This window comes from Petaurus breviceps, unplaced genomic scaffold, assembly GCF_028583685.1.
Source record: "Petaurus breviceps papuanus isolate PSGF00001 unplaced genomic scaffold, PetGlider_PUasm1.0 214, whole genome shotgun sequence".
Lineage (NCBI taxonomy): Eukaryota > Metazoa > Chordata > Mammalia > Diprotodontia > Petauridae > Petaurus > Petaurus breviceps.
The window spans coordinates 25,269,418-25,284,009 of NW_027185863.1; the positions used below are offsets into that span (position 1 = coordinate 25,269,418).

Genomic DNA, 14,592 nt, shown 5'->3' on the forward strand with positions numbered 1-14,592 from the left:
TCTCTCTCTCTCTCTCTCTCTCTCTCTCTCTCTCTCTCTCTCTCTTTCATTTGAAGGGGGAAGGCAAGGCAATTGGGATTAAGTGACTTGCCTAAGGTCACACAGCTAGTAAGTGGGTCCAGTGTTTGAGGTCAGATTTGAATTCAGGTCTTCCTGACTCCAGGGCAGGTGCCCTATTCACTGCCCCACCTAGCTGCCCCTAGCTGTGTCTTTCGAGTAGATATTTGAGAAGGAACTGCTTGGGGAAGGTGGTAAAGGAGAAGCATTAACCTCTGCCACTTGACCTGGAGAAAGATATTGTCAACTTCAAAAGGTCCAGAACATTTTGGACCTCTCTATCTTCTCAATTATATCCTAAATGACATGTCCAAAACTGCTTGCTGGAAAGCAAGGCATAGAAAGACTGGATCCAAAGCCTTGAGAAGAAATTCAGTGAAGAGACTATACTTTATCTAAGGGTAACTTCCTAAGCAACCAACATTTTTTTGTTAGTTTATTTATTTTTAGTTTTCAACACTGACCTGTCACTTTTCAATTTTCTCCCCACTCCCTCTGCAAGATGGCATGCAATCTGATATAGGCTCTACACATTCATTCCTATTGAACATATTTCCACATTATTCATGTTGCATAGAAGAATTATAATGAATGGAAAAGACAATGAGAAAGAAAATAACAAAAAACAAAAAATTGTCTACTTCAATGTGCATTCAGACTCCATAGAACTTTTTCCGGATGTGGACAGCATGTTCCATCAAGAGTCCTTTGGAATTGTTTTAGGTCCTTGCATAAGCAACCAAGAATTGTGAATTGCCACTTGATCACAGATGATTTCCAAGTTTGATGGCGCTTTCTCTCAGTGTAGTCAATGCAATACTTAGGGAATCCTTTGATACCAGCATGCAACACATAGTCTATACCAGCAAAGATATATGCAACCCCCAGAACAAATATTCTGATTTTGTTACCTTAATAAATACCCCTTCCTAAAAGCCACTGAATAAAGTTCTTTTAATGGATGACCTTGGTGGGGAGATACCAGTGGGGTCTGGAGCCAATGGTATTACAGCATAACCATTGAATACTCATGGGTATCCATAATGCCACAGGAAGGAGATACAGCTTAATTCTGGGAAAATGAATTATCTGTGGAACTAGCAGTTGGTGTAAAGATTGAACACACATATATTAGCTATAATTAACACATTCTTGGGATCCCTTCCTTAAATAATCCATAATAGTGGTATTTATACTATAAGCACAAATCATAGCATAATAAAATTACATATATAGGTCTACATGGGCCCTTGTAGACCATCTTACACAACCTATTTATTTTTGCACATAGGGAAATTAATCACAGAGATCAATTCAATTTAATTAATTTCCCATAGTCACAGAGACACCAAGTAGATGCCACCACTTGAATTAATTTCCTGTAACTCAAAATTATATGCCAATATCACTGTATGATACTATTTTCAGGTTATAATTCTGTCTTTTTCTTATTTAAAATTGATAAACAAAAGACTGAGTAGACAGGTTTTTTTTTTTACTGCTTTTATGGCTTTTTTTTAAAGAATCAAGATATGATCTGAGGGAGAAAATAATTTGAAAATGATATCTGTTCACTTCTCATCCTTTCCTCAAGGATACCATTCTGAGTTCAAATATGACTGAAAACAGTTACTAGCTATGTGACCATGGGCAAGTCATTTAACCCTGATTACCTCAGTTTTTGATCTGTAAGTTGAGATGGAGAAAGAAATGGCTAATGTCTCCAGTATCAAGAAAACCCCAAATGGAATGACAAAGAATTGGACATGACAAATAACTGAACAACAATAACCTCTGATGTGTGCATAGACTATTTTTGTGAAGAAGAAAACAGAAAGTTTAGTAGATGCTTTCATCTCAGTCTCCCCCACTGTTTTGGGGAGTCTTAATTTATGCTATTTTCCATCTATTAAAAATCCTCCCAGTATTATTTGAAAAATATTTTGTCTTTTTTAAAAATAATGGAATATAAAAATGATTTTCTTTTATGTGTATTTAGTGATGCAAATCTAATTTTCTATATGTATCTTAAGTATGTATATCCATTTTATCTGAATCAAAAGTAACATCAAGTGCTAACAAGGATAGAATCCAAATAATTTGATCCATTATCGATACTAAGGAAAAATAAATCTTGCATATTCTCTCTGCCTGTATACCCCTTTCAGTTTCATCTAAAATTACCTTCAGTTTAATATGAAATAGCTATATTTAGAGTCTATTTCTCTTCAAAATCATTTTCTACTCAATTACTTTTCTGTGGCTTGGTGTACAACGTAAGCTCCTCAAGGGTAGGCATTGTTTCTTTTTTTTCCTCTTTGTATCTCTAATTCAAAAAAAGGTATCGTTCAATGCAATTTTTTGTCACAGAGAACATCCAACATATGATCAAAATATTTAAATTCCCCAGATGTTCCTTTTTATCAATGAGACTGATTTTCTAAAATCCTGGAACACTGTAAAGTCTCCTAAAAAAGATCCTTAAATTTCAAAAGCAATTTGGACTAACTATCTGCAGAGGACAAAACTAAAATAAAGTAAATGCTGCTTATACAGAATCTTATGTAAACTTAGATGGGCAACTCACAAGGACTGGTTCATTAATACATATCAATTGGAAAAATATGGTAGATGAATTGCTCCACGGATTGAATGAAAAGTAAAAAAAGATGGCCTGCATTGGTTCTGGGAAATAGATTAGTGCTTTTCATTATTCAAAGATTTCCCTGAAACAAATGTTTACCTTTTAATTTATCAACAGTCTGCTCATGATGCTGCATGTCTGTGACCTTTGGAATACAACACACTCCAAGAAATTTAAGAAATGTATATAGGTTCCTCAAATATCAGTGGAGATATGAATATTTAGGTTGTGACATGTCACAAAGAATGTCATCAGAGAGGTATATGCAGAAGTGTGCTAGAACTGGATTGTGGGGGCTTGTGAAAGAAGAATGCTCACTTAGAGCATTTACACCTCATAAGTTGGCAAATGCTACATAGAAGGGCTTGAATCTGTTGATTGTATAAACTTAAGAAAGGGATGGAAATAATGTTAATGATGCAGATTAGACATCAAAGTATGTCATGAACAGATTGGGGGGGGGTTGTTTATTTGTTTGCTTTTCCTGGAGAAACAGGTAAATATTTACCATCACATCCTTTGGTATTGACCAGAAAACAAAGTATGCTGGGTATGTCTTGAGAATAAAAGGTGATTATGCAGAAAATTTCAAGAGTTACAAAAGAATGTACCCATGCTGTCAGATTTGTGCGAGGTCTTGAAAAATGTTAATATGAAATCAGAAGGTAGCAATGGGTTGCTATATACATGGAGCATATATATGGAAGGAGCATTGAAATCAATGAGATCATGAATCTGTTATGGTGTCAGAATGTCCCCAGTGCCTAGAACAGTGTGCTTCACATATTAGGTTACTGATAAATTTTTCTTTAATTGAATTTTGAGATAATACTTTATCTCCAGCATTAAAGGTAGTACCTAGCACCTAATCATTGCAAAATAAATGCTTTCTGCCTTAACTCTACTTTCATTGTCCCTGTTTTTTCACCATAATGTATCACAAAACAGGTGGTACTTAAAATTAGTGTTGTCTTTGTGTACCATGCTTCTGTTTATCTTAGAGATAAATTATTTCCCTGCCAAATCAGTTCTTTGAATCTCGCACTTTCTTGTTGTTGTTGTTGAGATCATGATGTTATCACAGCCATTATATCTTAGGCATTTAACCATTTATTGAATTTAATTACAGTCTTTGTTTTGTATCAGTAAAACTTTGTTATCTAAGAAATAGTGATTGACAGAATAAATGAACATATTTTTATTTTTTTAATAAATAATATCTTTAAACATGTTCAGATTGAAGTGCTATAATTATGTTAAATGTCTTCTCATCATTGTGATTTCTTCTAGTTTAGTAGTTTACTCAATCATTTTTATTACTAGTGAATGTTATGACTACAAATAGCATATTCTGAAAATGCTTCTATGTCTATAATCAGATACTTCCCATGCACTGAAATATGACTTTTTAAATACCGTTTGGTATTTGTACTAGACAACAACCTATAGTGAGAATTCTCTGCTTAGAGAACACATGAAGTTTGGCACTTCTGAATTGTCTCTAAACTTTTGGATTCCATATTTTCAATAATGGCCTATATTTACCAACAAAGATTTTTGTCATCCTTGTGCCTAATGTCACACTGAAATATCAAGATATAGTTTTATTTAGTGTAGAAAGTTTCAATGTCTGATTATGTCCCTCTATTTCCTTCTTTAAAATAGTGGTCTAAAAACTGCAGATGCCTTCATTGTGGTCTGTTTACTTACAAGGCCTGGGAGAAATATAAGTTTTCCAAATGGAGGTTCTTGCCTGTACTTGTATGACAAAACCAGGGCCATCAATTTTTTTTTAACCTCCTGAGAACTTCTATATTACACTTCCCTTTGGCAGTAACTTCAGTATTGCTTCTGGCCTCAATTATAGTGACAATATCAATATAATTATAGCTTAATCCTTCCATTGTGTCAACTTGGTGGTCCTTCAACAGAGAATGTACACTGACTTATTAACATATGAATTAATGTTTGTAATTAGGCTGAGAACTATGGAAGTCTCAGCCCCTTTTGACTCCTAATTCACCACTTTCATTGCCAGTTTTGGAATCTGGAGAATACCATATAAGGCTAAGGGATATATTTCTTATTTTTGTCTGTTTCACAGGTTGTAATATATATATTTTTCATTACCACCTGGTTGCCACCATTCCTGGGATAAACCTTTACAGATTTAACTACACAAATGCTCAAAAAGTAGATTAAATCTGTGCTGAAGTTTGTGGTTGATGGCTTTCCACCTTGATAGAGCTGACTTCATCAAGTCCATGATATTTGAGCTCAAGCTCTGTCAAGATCTACCAAGTCAAAATGGTTGTGAGATCAGACCTTACAATAGAGTGCTTCCTCTGTTAGCATCTTTCTCTAATATTTCATTGTAATATAGATATATATCTGGTAGCTCTGAGATGGAGTAAATCTTATGTATCTAAATATAAAGGCAGTTAAATAGTACAGTGGATAGATTACTGCGTCTGAAGTCAGTAAGAGTCATCTTCCTGAATTCAAATCTGACCTTAAGTACTAGCTTCATGGGCAGGTTGTTTTAAAACTGTTTACTTCTGTTTCTTCATTTGTAAAATGAGTTGGAGAAAAGAATGGCAAACCACTCCGATATTTTTAACAAGAATATTCCATATGTGAAATAATTTGCCAAGGCTTGTTTATCTTTACTTCCATAGTATTTTTCAATATGCTTCCTTGCATCTGCTAACACTGCCACTGCCACCCTCATTCAGGTCTTCATCACCTCTCACCTGGATAACAATAATAGCCTTCTAATTTGTCTGCTTGCTTCATCTCTCCTCTTCTAATGCATCATCCTCATAGTTTACAAATTAATATTCCTAAAACACAATTTGATATCATAGTCCTCTTCAAGATGTTCCAGTGCTTCCCAATTTCTTCTAGGATGAAATAAAAACTTCTCTCTTTTCCTTCTAAAGACATTAATAGTTTTCCCTGAGCTCACTTTGCCAGTCTGATTGAAATTACTCTCCTTCATAACCTTCACCTTCCAATCAAATTGGGTCAACTTACTGTATTCTGATAATGTACTGTAAATGTTTTACAATTAGTGTTCAAGAAAATATGAATGCAACACACACTATTAACTTTAATTGGCATTATTAAAATTGATGCAGTGATCTGAAGTCTACCCAGTAAGTGAAAAAATATGCTTCGATCTGCTTTCAGAGTCCATCAGTTCTTTTTCTGGATATGGATAGTATTTTTCTTTGTGAGTCCTTTGAACTTGTCTTTGTCCATTGTGTTGCTGAAAAGAGTTGAGTCATTCATAGTTGATCATCAATCACATGATGCGGCTGATACTGTGTACAATGTTTTCCTGGCTCTGCTCATTTCATTTTGCATCTGTTTGCACAAGTCTTTCCATGTTTTTTTTTTTTTCTGAAATCTTCCTGTTAATCATTTCTGATTATGCAATATTATTCCATTATATTGATATACCACAGGTTGTTCAGCCTTTCCCCAACTGATGGACATTCCCTCAGTTTCCAATATTTTGCCATCATGAATAGGGTTTAAAGTAATTTTCCAAGGGGGCGGCTCTTTTTTAAATAATTGTCTTATATCACTCTCATTTATTTTCCCTATTTTTCTTGCATTTTCTCTTATATAATTTTTAAGCTCCTTTTTTAGTTCTTCCATGAGTTCTTTCTGGGATTGGAACCACTTCCCATATTTTTGGGGGGATTTTGCACATAGGTATTTTGATACTGTTGTCCCCTTCTAAATTTGTGTCTTGGTATCCCCTGTCACCCATGGTCAGATACTTTTTGGTGGTTATTTTTGTGCTCATTTAATTTTTTTTTTCTTTTCTTTTTCCAGGGTGGAAGGAACACTGTCTCACTCTTCTTGTGCTACTGATCGGTCATGATTCATTATATGGTGCTGTGCTGATGTTGCCCTGAGGTTCATAAGCGATCTTATGTGTGGTGCTGTGATGAGGGGATGGGGTGTGGGGTGGCTGAATCTGCTTGATGCATTAAGTACCTGGTAGCTTACCTGGTGCTGAGTAAGGGTCTTAGTGGTGCTGTCTGCCATGTGCTGAGGTACAGTGGGATATTTCTGCATTTCCTCAGAGCTACACTGAAGCAACTGGTGGTTTGGCCTCTGGATGATGCCTGTTTGCCCAGAGCTTGGATGAAGTGTGTGGATGTCTGGCCATTGGAGTATGCCTGTTTGCTTGGAACCGTGCTGAAACAGATGGAGGTGTGACTACCAGAGGATATCTATTAGCCCATGGCAACAGTGAAGCACATGGTATTTCTCAGAACTGGAGTCTGCAAGTTCCCTTGAATATGTTACTGTACATCTTGAGGAGGGGAAGAGAAAGTGGGGTCCAACTACTGGGATTTATCTGCCCTGCTACTCTGGGAATAAGGATCTCCCATGGGTTTGCTGAGGTTTTGCTTGCTGCTGGCTTGCTGGGATGCTTCCCATTTTGAACTGTACATCCCTTTCACCTTAATGAGATAGACCTTTCTGTCATATCCTTCAAGTTTCTTACTAAGAGATTGTTTTCATCCTCTTTTTGCTGGTTCTGCTCTTCCTGGATTTGTTTTGGGATTCTGTTTTATGATTGTTGGGAGATGAATATGGGATATTTATTATTTATGGCTTACTCTGCCATCTTGGTTCTCAGAACACACAATTAATTCTTATCCTACTAAATTGATTATAACAGATAGATAATTAGGGAAGTAATGCAATCAATGAACTCAAGGAATTGATTATTGATTTTTCTAATTAAAGAAATATTTTGAATTTATTTGTGTAAATGTTGTCAGCCCCTTCACCAACCACCTACTCTTAAAAAAGCAAAACAAAATTCAAGTTCCTTGAGGAGACAGACTATGGATGGTATACTGAGTGGTTGGGACAGTGTTTAATAAATGTCAATACAATGAATGAATGATCGAATGGTATTTCACTACAACTCACATGATAGAATGTCCTAAATCTTAACAAAAAGCACATTTCATTAAATTGTAGTAGGTGGAAATAAAGGTAACTGTGCAATTTTAGAAAAAAATGGATTTTAATAATAGCTACACTTTCTTACCATTAACCCCTCCCTCTGTTTCTAGAAAACTTTTAGAAAATTAGCCTCTTGGTAAAAACAGGTCTTCCACGGGGCTCTAGCTTCCATTTCCTCCAACTGATGTAAAAGGTGACTCTGAACAAACTTTGGAGCTATAGAAATACAATACAAAATAACACAAAGAAGCTAACGTCCTGCTGAAGACAGACTGGCAGGCCAGCAAAGAAACAGCCAGCTCAGTGCTTCAGGAGCCCACTGTAGCCCAGTGAGCTGGTGGTTTTAACCTCAGGGCGGCCACAACCTTCAGATCACCAGCAGCTGTGGTGGTCTGCAGAATTATCAATCCATAAATGCAAAGGATGAAGTGAAATGTCAGTGCAGTGTGGACTTTGGGTCCTGGACCAGTGTGGACTTTTGGCACCTCTCAGTATGAGAATACTTGAAGGGAATAGAAATGTGTGTGTTCATGCATGTATATGTAAATATATGTCTACATAAGAGGGTATATGGGTGTATGAATACATATTTGAGTATGTGTATATATGTGTACAGGTATACTTAGACAGAGGGCACAGGACCAATTGAATAGGAAGGGATGCTACTTAAAAGGTGAAATTAAGAGGTGAGAGAGGAATATAATGAGAGGAGATGGGAAGAGATAATGGGGTAAATTGTCACACATAGAAGAGGCAAGAAAAAACTGTTATAATGGAGGGAAGAACAAGAAGGCAAAAGAAATGAGTCAACCTTATTCTCAATGAATTTGGCTTAGGAAGCAAATGACATACACATTAAATAGGGTATCTCACCCTACAGGAGAGTAGGGAGGAAGGTGATGAGAGGGAGGGATGATGGAACAGAGGGAAGTCTGGGAGGGAGAGAAGTTTGAAGCACCCACTTTTGAAAAGGGACAGGATCAAAGTAGAGAATAGAACAAGTGGGTGGTGGGATGGGATTGAGGGACACATAGTTAGTCTTTCACTATATATCCAGTATGGAAATGTTTTACATAGCTACACATGTACAACCTATGTTGAATTGCTTATTTTCCCAGTAAGGGTGGGTGATGAGGGAGGTAGGGAAAGTATCTGGAATTCAAAGGTTTAAAGTAAAATGTTTAAAATTTATTATTATTATTATTTTACCTGTAACTGGAAAATAAGATTTACGGGCACTGGGGCATAGAGATCCACCATGCCCTCCTGGAAAGTCAGAGGGGGGGTGGAGAATAGATATAGGAGAGAGCAGATTGGTTGAGGGGATATTCAGTGGGATCCCTGTTTTGGTGTGGTGGGTAGGGGAAAATGGGGAGGAATTTTATAACTCAAAATCTTGTGGAAATGAATGATGTAAACTAAAACATAAAAAAAGAAAAAAATTTAGCCTCAATAAAAATAAAAAAAAAAACAATCCTAGAATCAATTTATTCTGAATGCCCAGATTTCAGCACACATATTAGGTGCTTAATAAATGTTGATTAACTACTGTGACACATGTAAAAAATGTGTTTATGATTCTTAGATTTTAAACAGATTACTGATATATATTGTTTTATGTATACTAAAAATTTCCTTATATACTTCCATCTGCCTTCTTCCAGAAAGTCATTGTATATCAGAATTTGTAAATAAATGAATGAATGAAGGAATGAACAAACACATAAATAAATAAATGAATAAGTAGGGGGAGAGTGAGGTGAGGCAGAATTGGCACAACATTATCAACACATTCAGCATATTAGAAAAATATATGACTGTATAATGTCCCACAACTCTCAATCCTAATTTCTTCAAAGATGAAGGAGAAGTATCTTATCATAACTATACTTGGCCCAAACTTTTGTTTCATAATTTATCAACATGAAATTTTTATTGTTTTGTGGTCATTGTCCTTTCCATTTACATTGTTTTAGTCATTGTGAATAATATTTTCCTGGCTTTGCTTATGTAACTTCTCATTAATTCATGTAAGTCTTTCCATCCTTGTCTTTTTAAATCATTCTCATTGTTTCTTATTCTATCATTTGAATATTCCATCACATTCTTGTGGCACAATTTGTTTAGTCATTATTCTATCAATGGTCATTTGCATTGTCTCCATTTTTTTCTACCAGGAAAAGTGCTACAGGCAAAGGCAAGATGGGGAGCAACAGGAAGTACAGACCAGCTCCTCTGAAATAATTTCTATAATAAGATCTAAAAAGATTCACTACTCCTGATGGAGAAATCTACAGGAAAAAAGAATCATAGTGAGTCATTTTTTTTCAGCCCAGGTCAATATAGTAAGACAATGGGAGATGTGCATACCATGGAGAGAATCTCTCCACGAGTATAATACATGAAGTATTCCAGCACATAGGATACATAGGAAATGAAAGAGAATCAAGGTTATTCACCAAGAAATGAGCTTCCAAACCCATGAAAGGTGATGGTGGCCTCATGCAAGATGTAGAAATAAGGAATCAATTGACAACTCTGTCATTCACTACTCAGATATGGGTCACAGACACAGGGTAAATTGAGAAAGGTACTTGTGACCTGGAGAATTATTAATAGGTATGGAGTGGTTGAAAACTCCATACTGAGAGGCAAAAGCTCAGAAAACAAACAGCATCATTATGACCTACCCCAGAAATTAAAGAAAAAGAATTTTAGTTCGCCTCTAGGCCAATCTAAAGCATACAAAAAAAAAAAAAAAACAAGCAAGGGGTGATGCTTCAGGGTGCAGAGAGAGGCAGGCCTGTACCCCATGTAGAGAGAGGCAGGCTGGGATGAGGCCTCATCAGTGTGGCAGCATGTCATCCCACCAACCACAAGGGCCATTTCCAGGCCTACCAACGAAGGGCTGGGACTGGACAGAGCAGGGTAAGAATCAAATGTAGGGCCCCTGACAGGGGCAGCAACTACTCCTGGGACTACCAATCCATAGCCCATATATTTAAAAAGTCCCTATCAGGACCTCCAGGCACCAGAATGGCAGAGGGAACCCTGGATGCTCTAATTCCCCCCTCTGACCCTGAAAACATAGTAATTTTTGCCCCAGGGAAAACCTTAAACAGTAAAGGCTTGGGAACCCTAGAGGAAGGTCATGAAAAGGGCCCTGCCTCAAAATTGGTAGAAAGCAGACTGCAAAGACAAAGACCCTGGAGTCCTACTATCATGAGAGGGAGGAACCAAACTCAGAGGGAGACACTACACACCCACATCGGAAGCCTCAACAGGGACCTGGTCTCAAGCACAGAAAGCATTCCTAGATGCACTCAAAAGGGACTTTGAAAAACAAATGAGAGAGATATAAGAAAAAATGTATAGTTTTTAAAAAATCTAAATTGTAAAATTAGAAAAACATTACAATGAAGAAAACAGGTACTTACAAAGAAAAATGTGTGATATGGAAAAGGAACTCCAAAAATTAAACAAGGAAAATAATTCGCTAAAAACTAGAATCAACCAAATTGAAGTGAATAACTCTATGAGGAACCAAGAATTTGTCAAACAAAACATCAAGAATGAAAAATTAGAAAAAGATGTAAAATATCTCAATGGAAAAATAACTGACCTGGAAAACAGATCCAGGAGACATAATCTGTTTATCATAGGCCTACCAGAAAACCATGATGAAAAAATGAGCCTTGACCTCCAAGAGCTCATCAAAGAAAAATTCCCTGAGATAATAGAACCTGAAGGTAAAATAGAAATCAAGAGAATCCACTGGTAACCTCCTGAAAGAGATCCCAAATTGAAAACTCCTTGAAATGTTGTGGCCAAACTCCAGAACTACGAGTTAAAGGAGAAAATACTTCAAGCAGCCAGACAGAAACAATTCAAATATCAAGGAACCACAGTGAGGATCACACAGGATTTGGCAGCCTCTACACTGAAAGACTGAAGGAAGTGGAATACAATTTTTCTCAAGGCAAAAGAACTCTGGTTACAACCAAGGATCACCGACCCAGTAAAACTGAACATATTCTTCCAGGCAAGGAAATAGTCATTCAAAACTATAACAGATTTCCAGACCTTCCTGATGAAAAAGCCAGAGCTCAATGAAAAATTCAACCTCCATTAAGAGACATGAGAGAGACATAGAAAGGAAACAAGGAAAACACACACACACACACACACACACACACTGTTATTTAATAAGAGCAAACTGTTTATAGACAAGTAGAGGGTATGAGTATAAATTACACAAAATGACAACAAAAACCAAAAAAAACCTTATTAAGGGCTACAAAGGGATTTCAATGGAAGAAGAGGAAAGAATGAAATGGAAAAAGGTAAATTATGCCACACAAATAGGCATAGAAACAATATAGCAGAGGGAAAAAAGGGAGGGAGATGAGTATTATATGAGCTTTTCCTTCATTGGTTCTGGTTCAAGGACAGAATAACATATACAGTTAAGCATAGGACTCTATGGAGAAGAGACACAAAACATACCATAACAGAGGGAAAGAGGGGAGGGAGAGGATCTGTGAATGAGATTTGTTCCTGTCACTCTTGGTTTGAAGAATAAATAATATACAACAATAAGTATAAAAATATTCCACAGGCAGTAGGAAGGGGAAAGCACTAGGAATGGGGGGGTGGTTAGAAGAGAGGGAATAAGTTAGGGGGAAGGGGAGGAAAAGGGAGGGGGCTGATAAGAAGGGAATACTGAGGGAGTCAATGGTCAAAAGGAAAACTCTTAAGTAAGGGAAAGGAGTAGGGGAGAAAATTATAAGCATATACAGGGGAGGTAATAGGATGGAGGAAAAGAAACAGATGGTAATCATAACTCTGAATGTGAATGTAATGAACTCTCCTATAAAATGGATGTTGATAGAAGAATGGATTAAAAACCATAATCCTACCATATGCTGTTTACAAGAAACACAAGAGAAACAGAGGGATACACACAGGGCGAAGGTAAAAGGCACGAGTAAAATATATAATGCCTCAGCTAAAGTAAAAAAAAAAGCAGGGGTAGAAATCCTTATCTCAGATAAAGCAAAAGCAAAAATTGATCAAATTAAAAGAGTTGAGGAAGGAAACTATATCCTGCTAAAAGTCACCATACAGAATGAAGAAATATCATTACTTCTTGATATATGCATCAAGTGGTAAAACATCCAAATTCCAGAGCATCATACCATATATGGACCAAGTGGTATAACATCCAAATTCCATAGGAGAACGTAAGGGAATTAGAGGAAGAAATGGATAGAAAAACTATACTAGTGGGGGACTTTTATCTCCCCCTCTCTGAGCTTGATCAATCCAATCTCAAAATAAACAAGAAAGCCATTAAGCGGGTGAAGAGAATTTTAGAGAGGGTAGGTATGATAGATCTCTGGAGAAAACTGAATGGGGATAAAAAGGAATATACCTACTTCTCAGCGGTACATGGCACATATACAAAAACTGACCATGTACTAGGACATAAAATCTCCACAATTCAGTGAAGAAAAGCAGAAATATTAAATGCATCATTCTCAGATCATGATACAATAAAAATTATGTGCAATAAAGTGCCATGAAAAGACAGACTAAAAACTAATTGGAAACTGAACGATTTAATCATAAAGAATCAGTGGATCAAACAAGAAATAAAACAAACAATGAGTAACTTCATTCAAGAGAATGACAATAATGAGACAATATAGCAAATTTGTGGGATGCAGCAAAGTCAGTTCTCAGGGGAAGTTTCATATCCCTGAGAACATACATGAATAAATTACAGAAAAGAGAAGTCAATGAATTGAACATGAAATTGAAAAAAGCTAGAAAAAGAACAAATTGGAAATCCACAATTAAATACACAATTAGAAATAACCAAAGGAGAGATTAATAAAATTGAAATTAAGAAAACGACTGAATTAATAAATAAAAGTAAGAGCTGGTTTTATGAAAAAAAAACAATAAAATTGATAGAACCTTAGCCTATATGATAAAAAATAAAGAAGAAAACCAAATTGTAGTATCAAAAATGAAAAGGGTGACTCTACCTCAAATGAAGAGAAAATTGAAACAATAATTACGAATTATTTGGCCAAATTATATGCACATAAATTTAACAATCTTATTGAAATGGATAAATATTTATAAAAATGTAAGTTTCCCAGATTAACTGAAGAGGAAGTAAATAAATTAAATAACCCCATATCAGAGATAAAAATTGAACAATTGATTTACTAGCGAATTCTATCAAATATTTAAACAAAAATTGATTCCAATACTCTATAACCTCTTTGGGAAAATTAGTGAATGATTCCTACCAAATTCTTTTTATAACACAAACATGTTAATGATACCTAAATCAGGAAGTGGTAAAACAGAAAATGAAAGTTATAGACCAATTTCCTTCATTAATATAGATGAAGAAATTTTAAATAAAATATTATCAAAAAGACTGTATCAACTTATCACAAGAATAATACAGATCAATCAGGTAGTATTTATTCCAGGAATGCAAGGATGGTTTAATATTAGGAAAACCATCAGTATAATTGATCATATCAACAATAAAACTAGCAGAAACCACATGATTTTCTCAATGGATGCAGAAAAGGCTTTTGACAAAATACAACATTCATTCCTATTAAAAACTCTAGAAAGTATAGGAATTAATGAAACTTTCTTTAAAATAATAAGTAGCATCTCTTTAAAGCCATCAAGAAGTATTTTATGTAATGGGGATAAGCTAGAAACATTTGCAGTAAGATCAGGGGTGTAACAAGAGTATCCACTGTCACCCTTTTATTTAGTCTGGTATAGAAATATTAGCATTAGCAAGTAGAGAATAAAAAGAAATCAAAGGAAGAAAATCAGGCAAAGAAGAGACCAAA

At 35.7% G+C, this 14,592-nt stretch overlaps 1 pseudogene; it reads right to left on the reverse strand.

Moving 5' to 3' along the window:
• LOC138165644 (copine-1-like) overlaps positions 1–8,959 on the reverse strand; it is a 12,061-nt pseudogene extending 3,102 nt beyond the window's left edge.
• Positions 8,960–14,592: the final 5,633 nt, after the last annotated feature.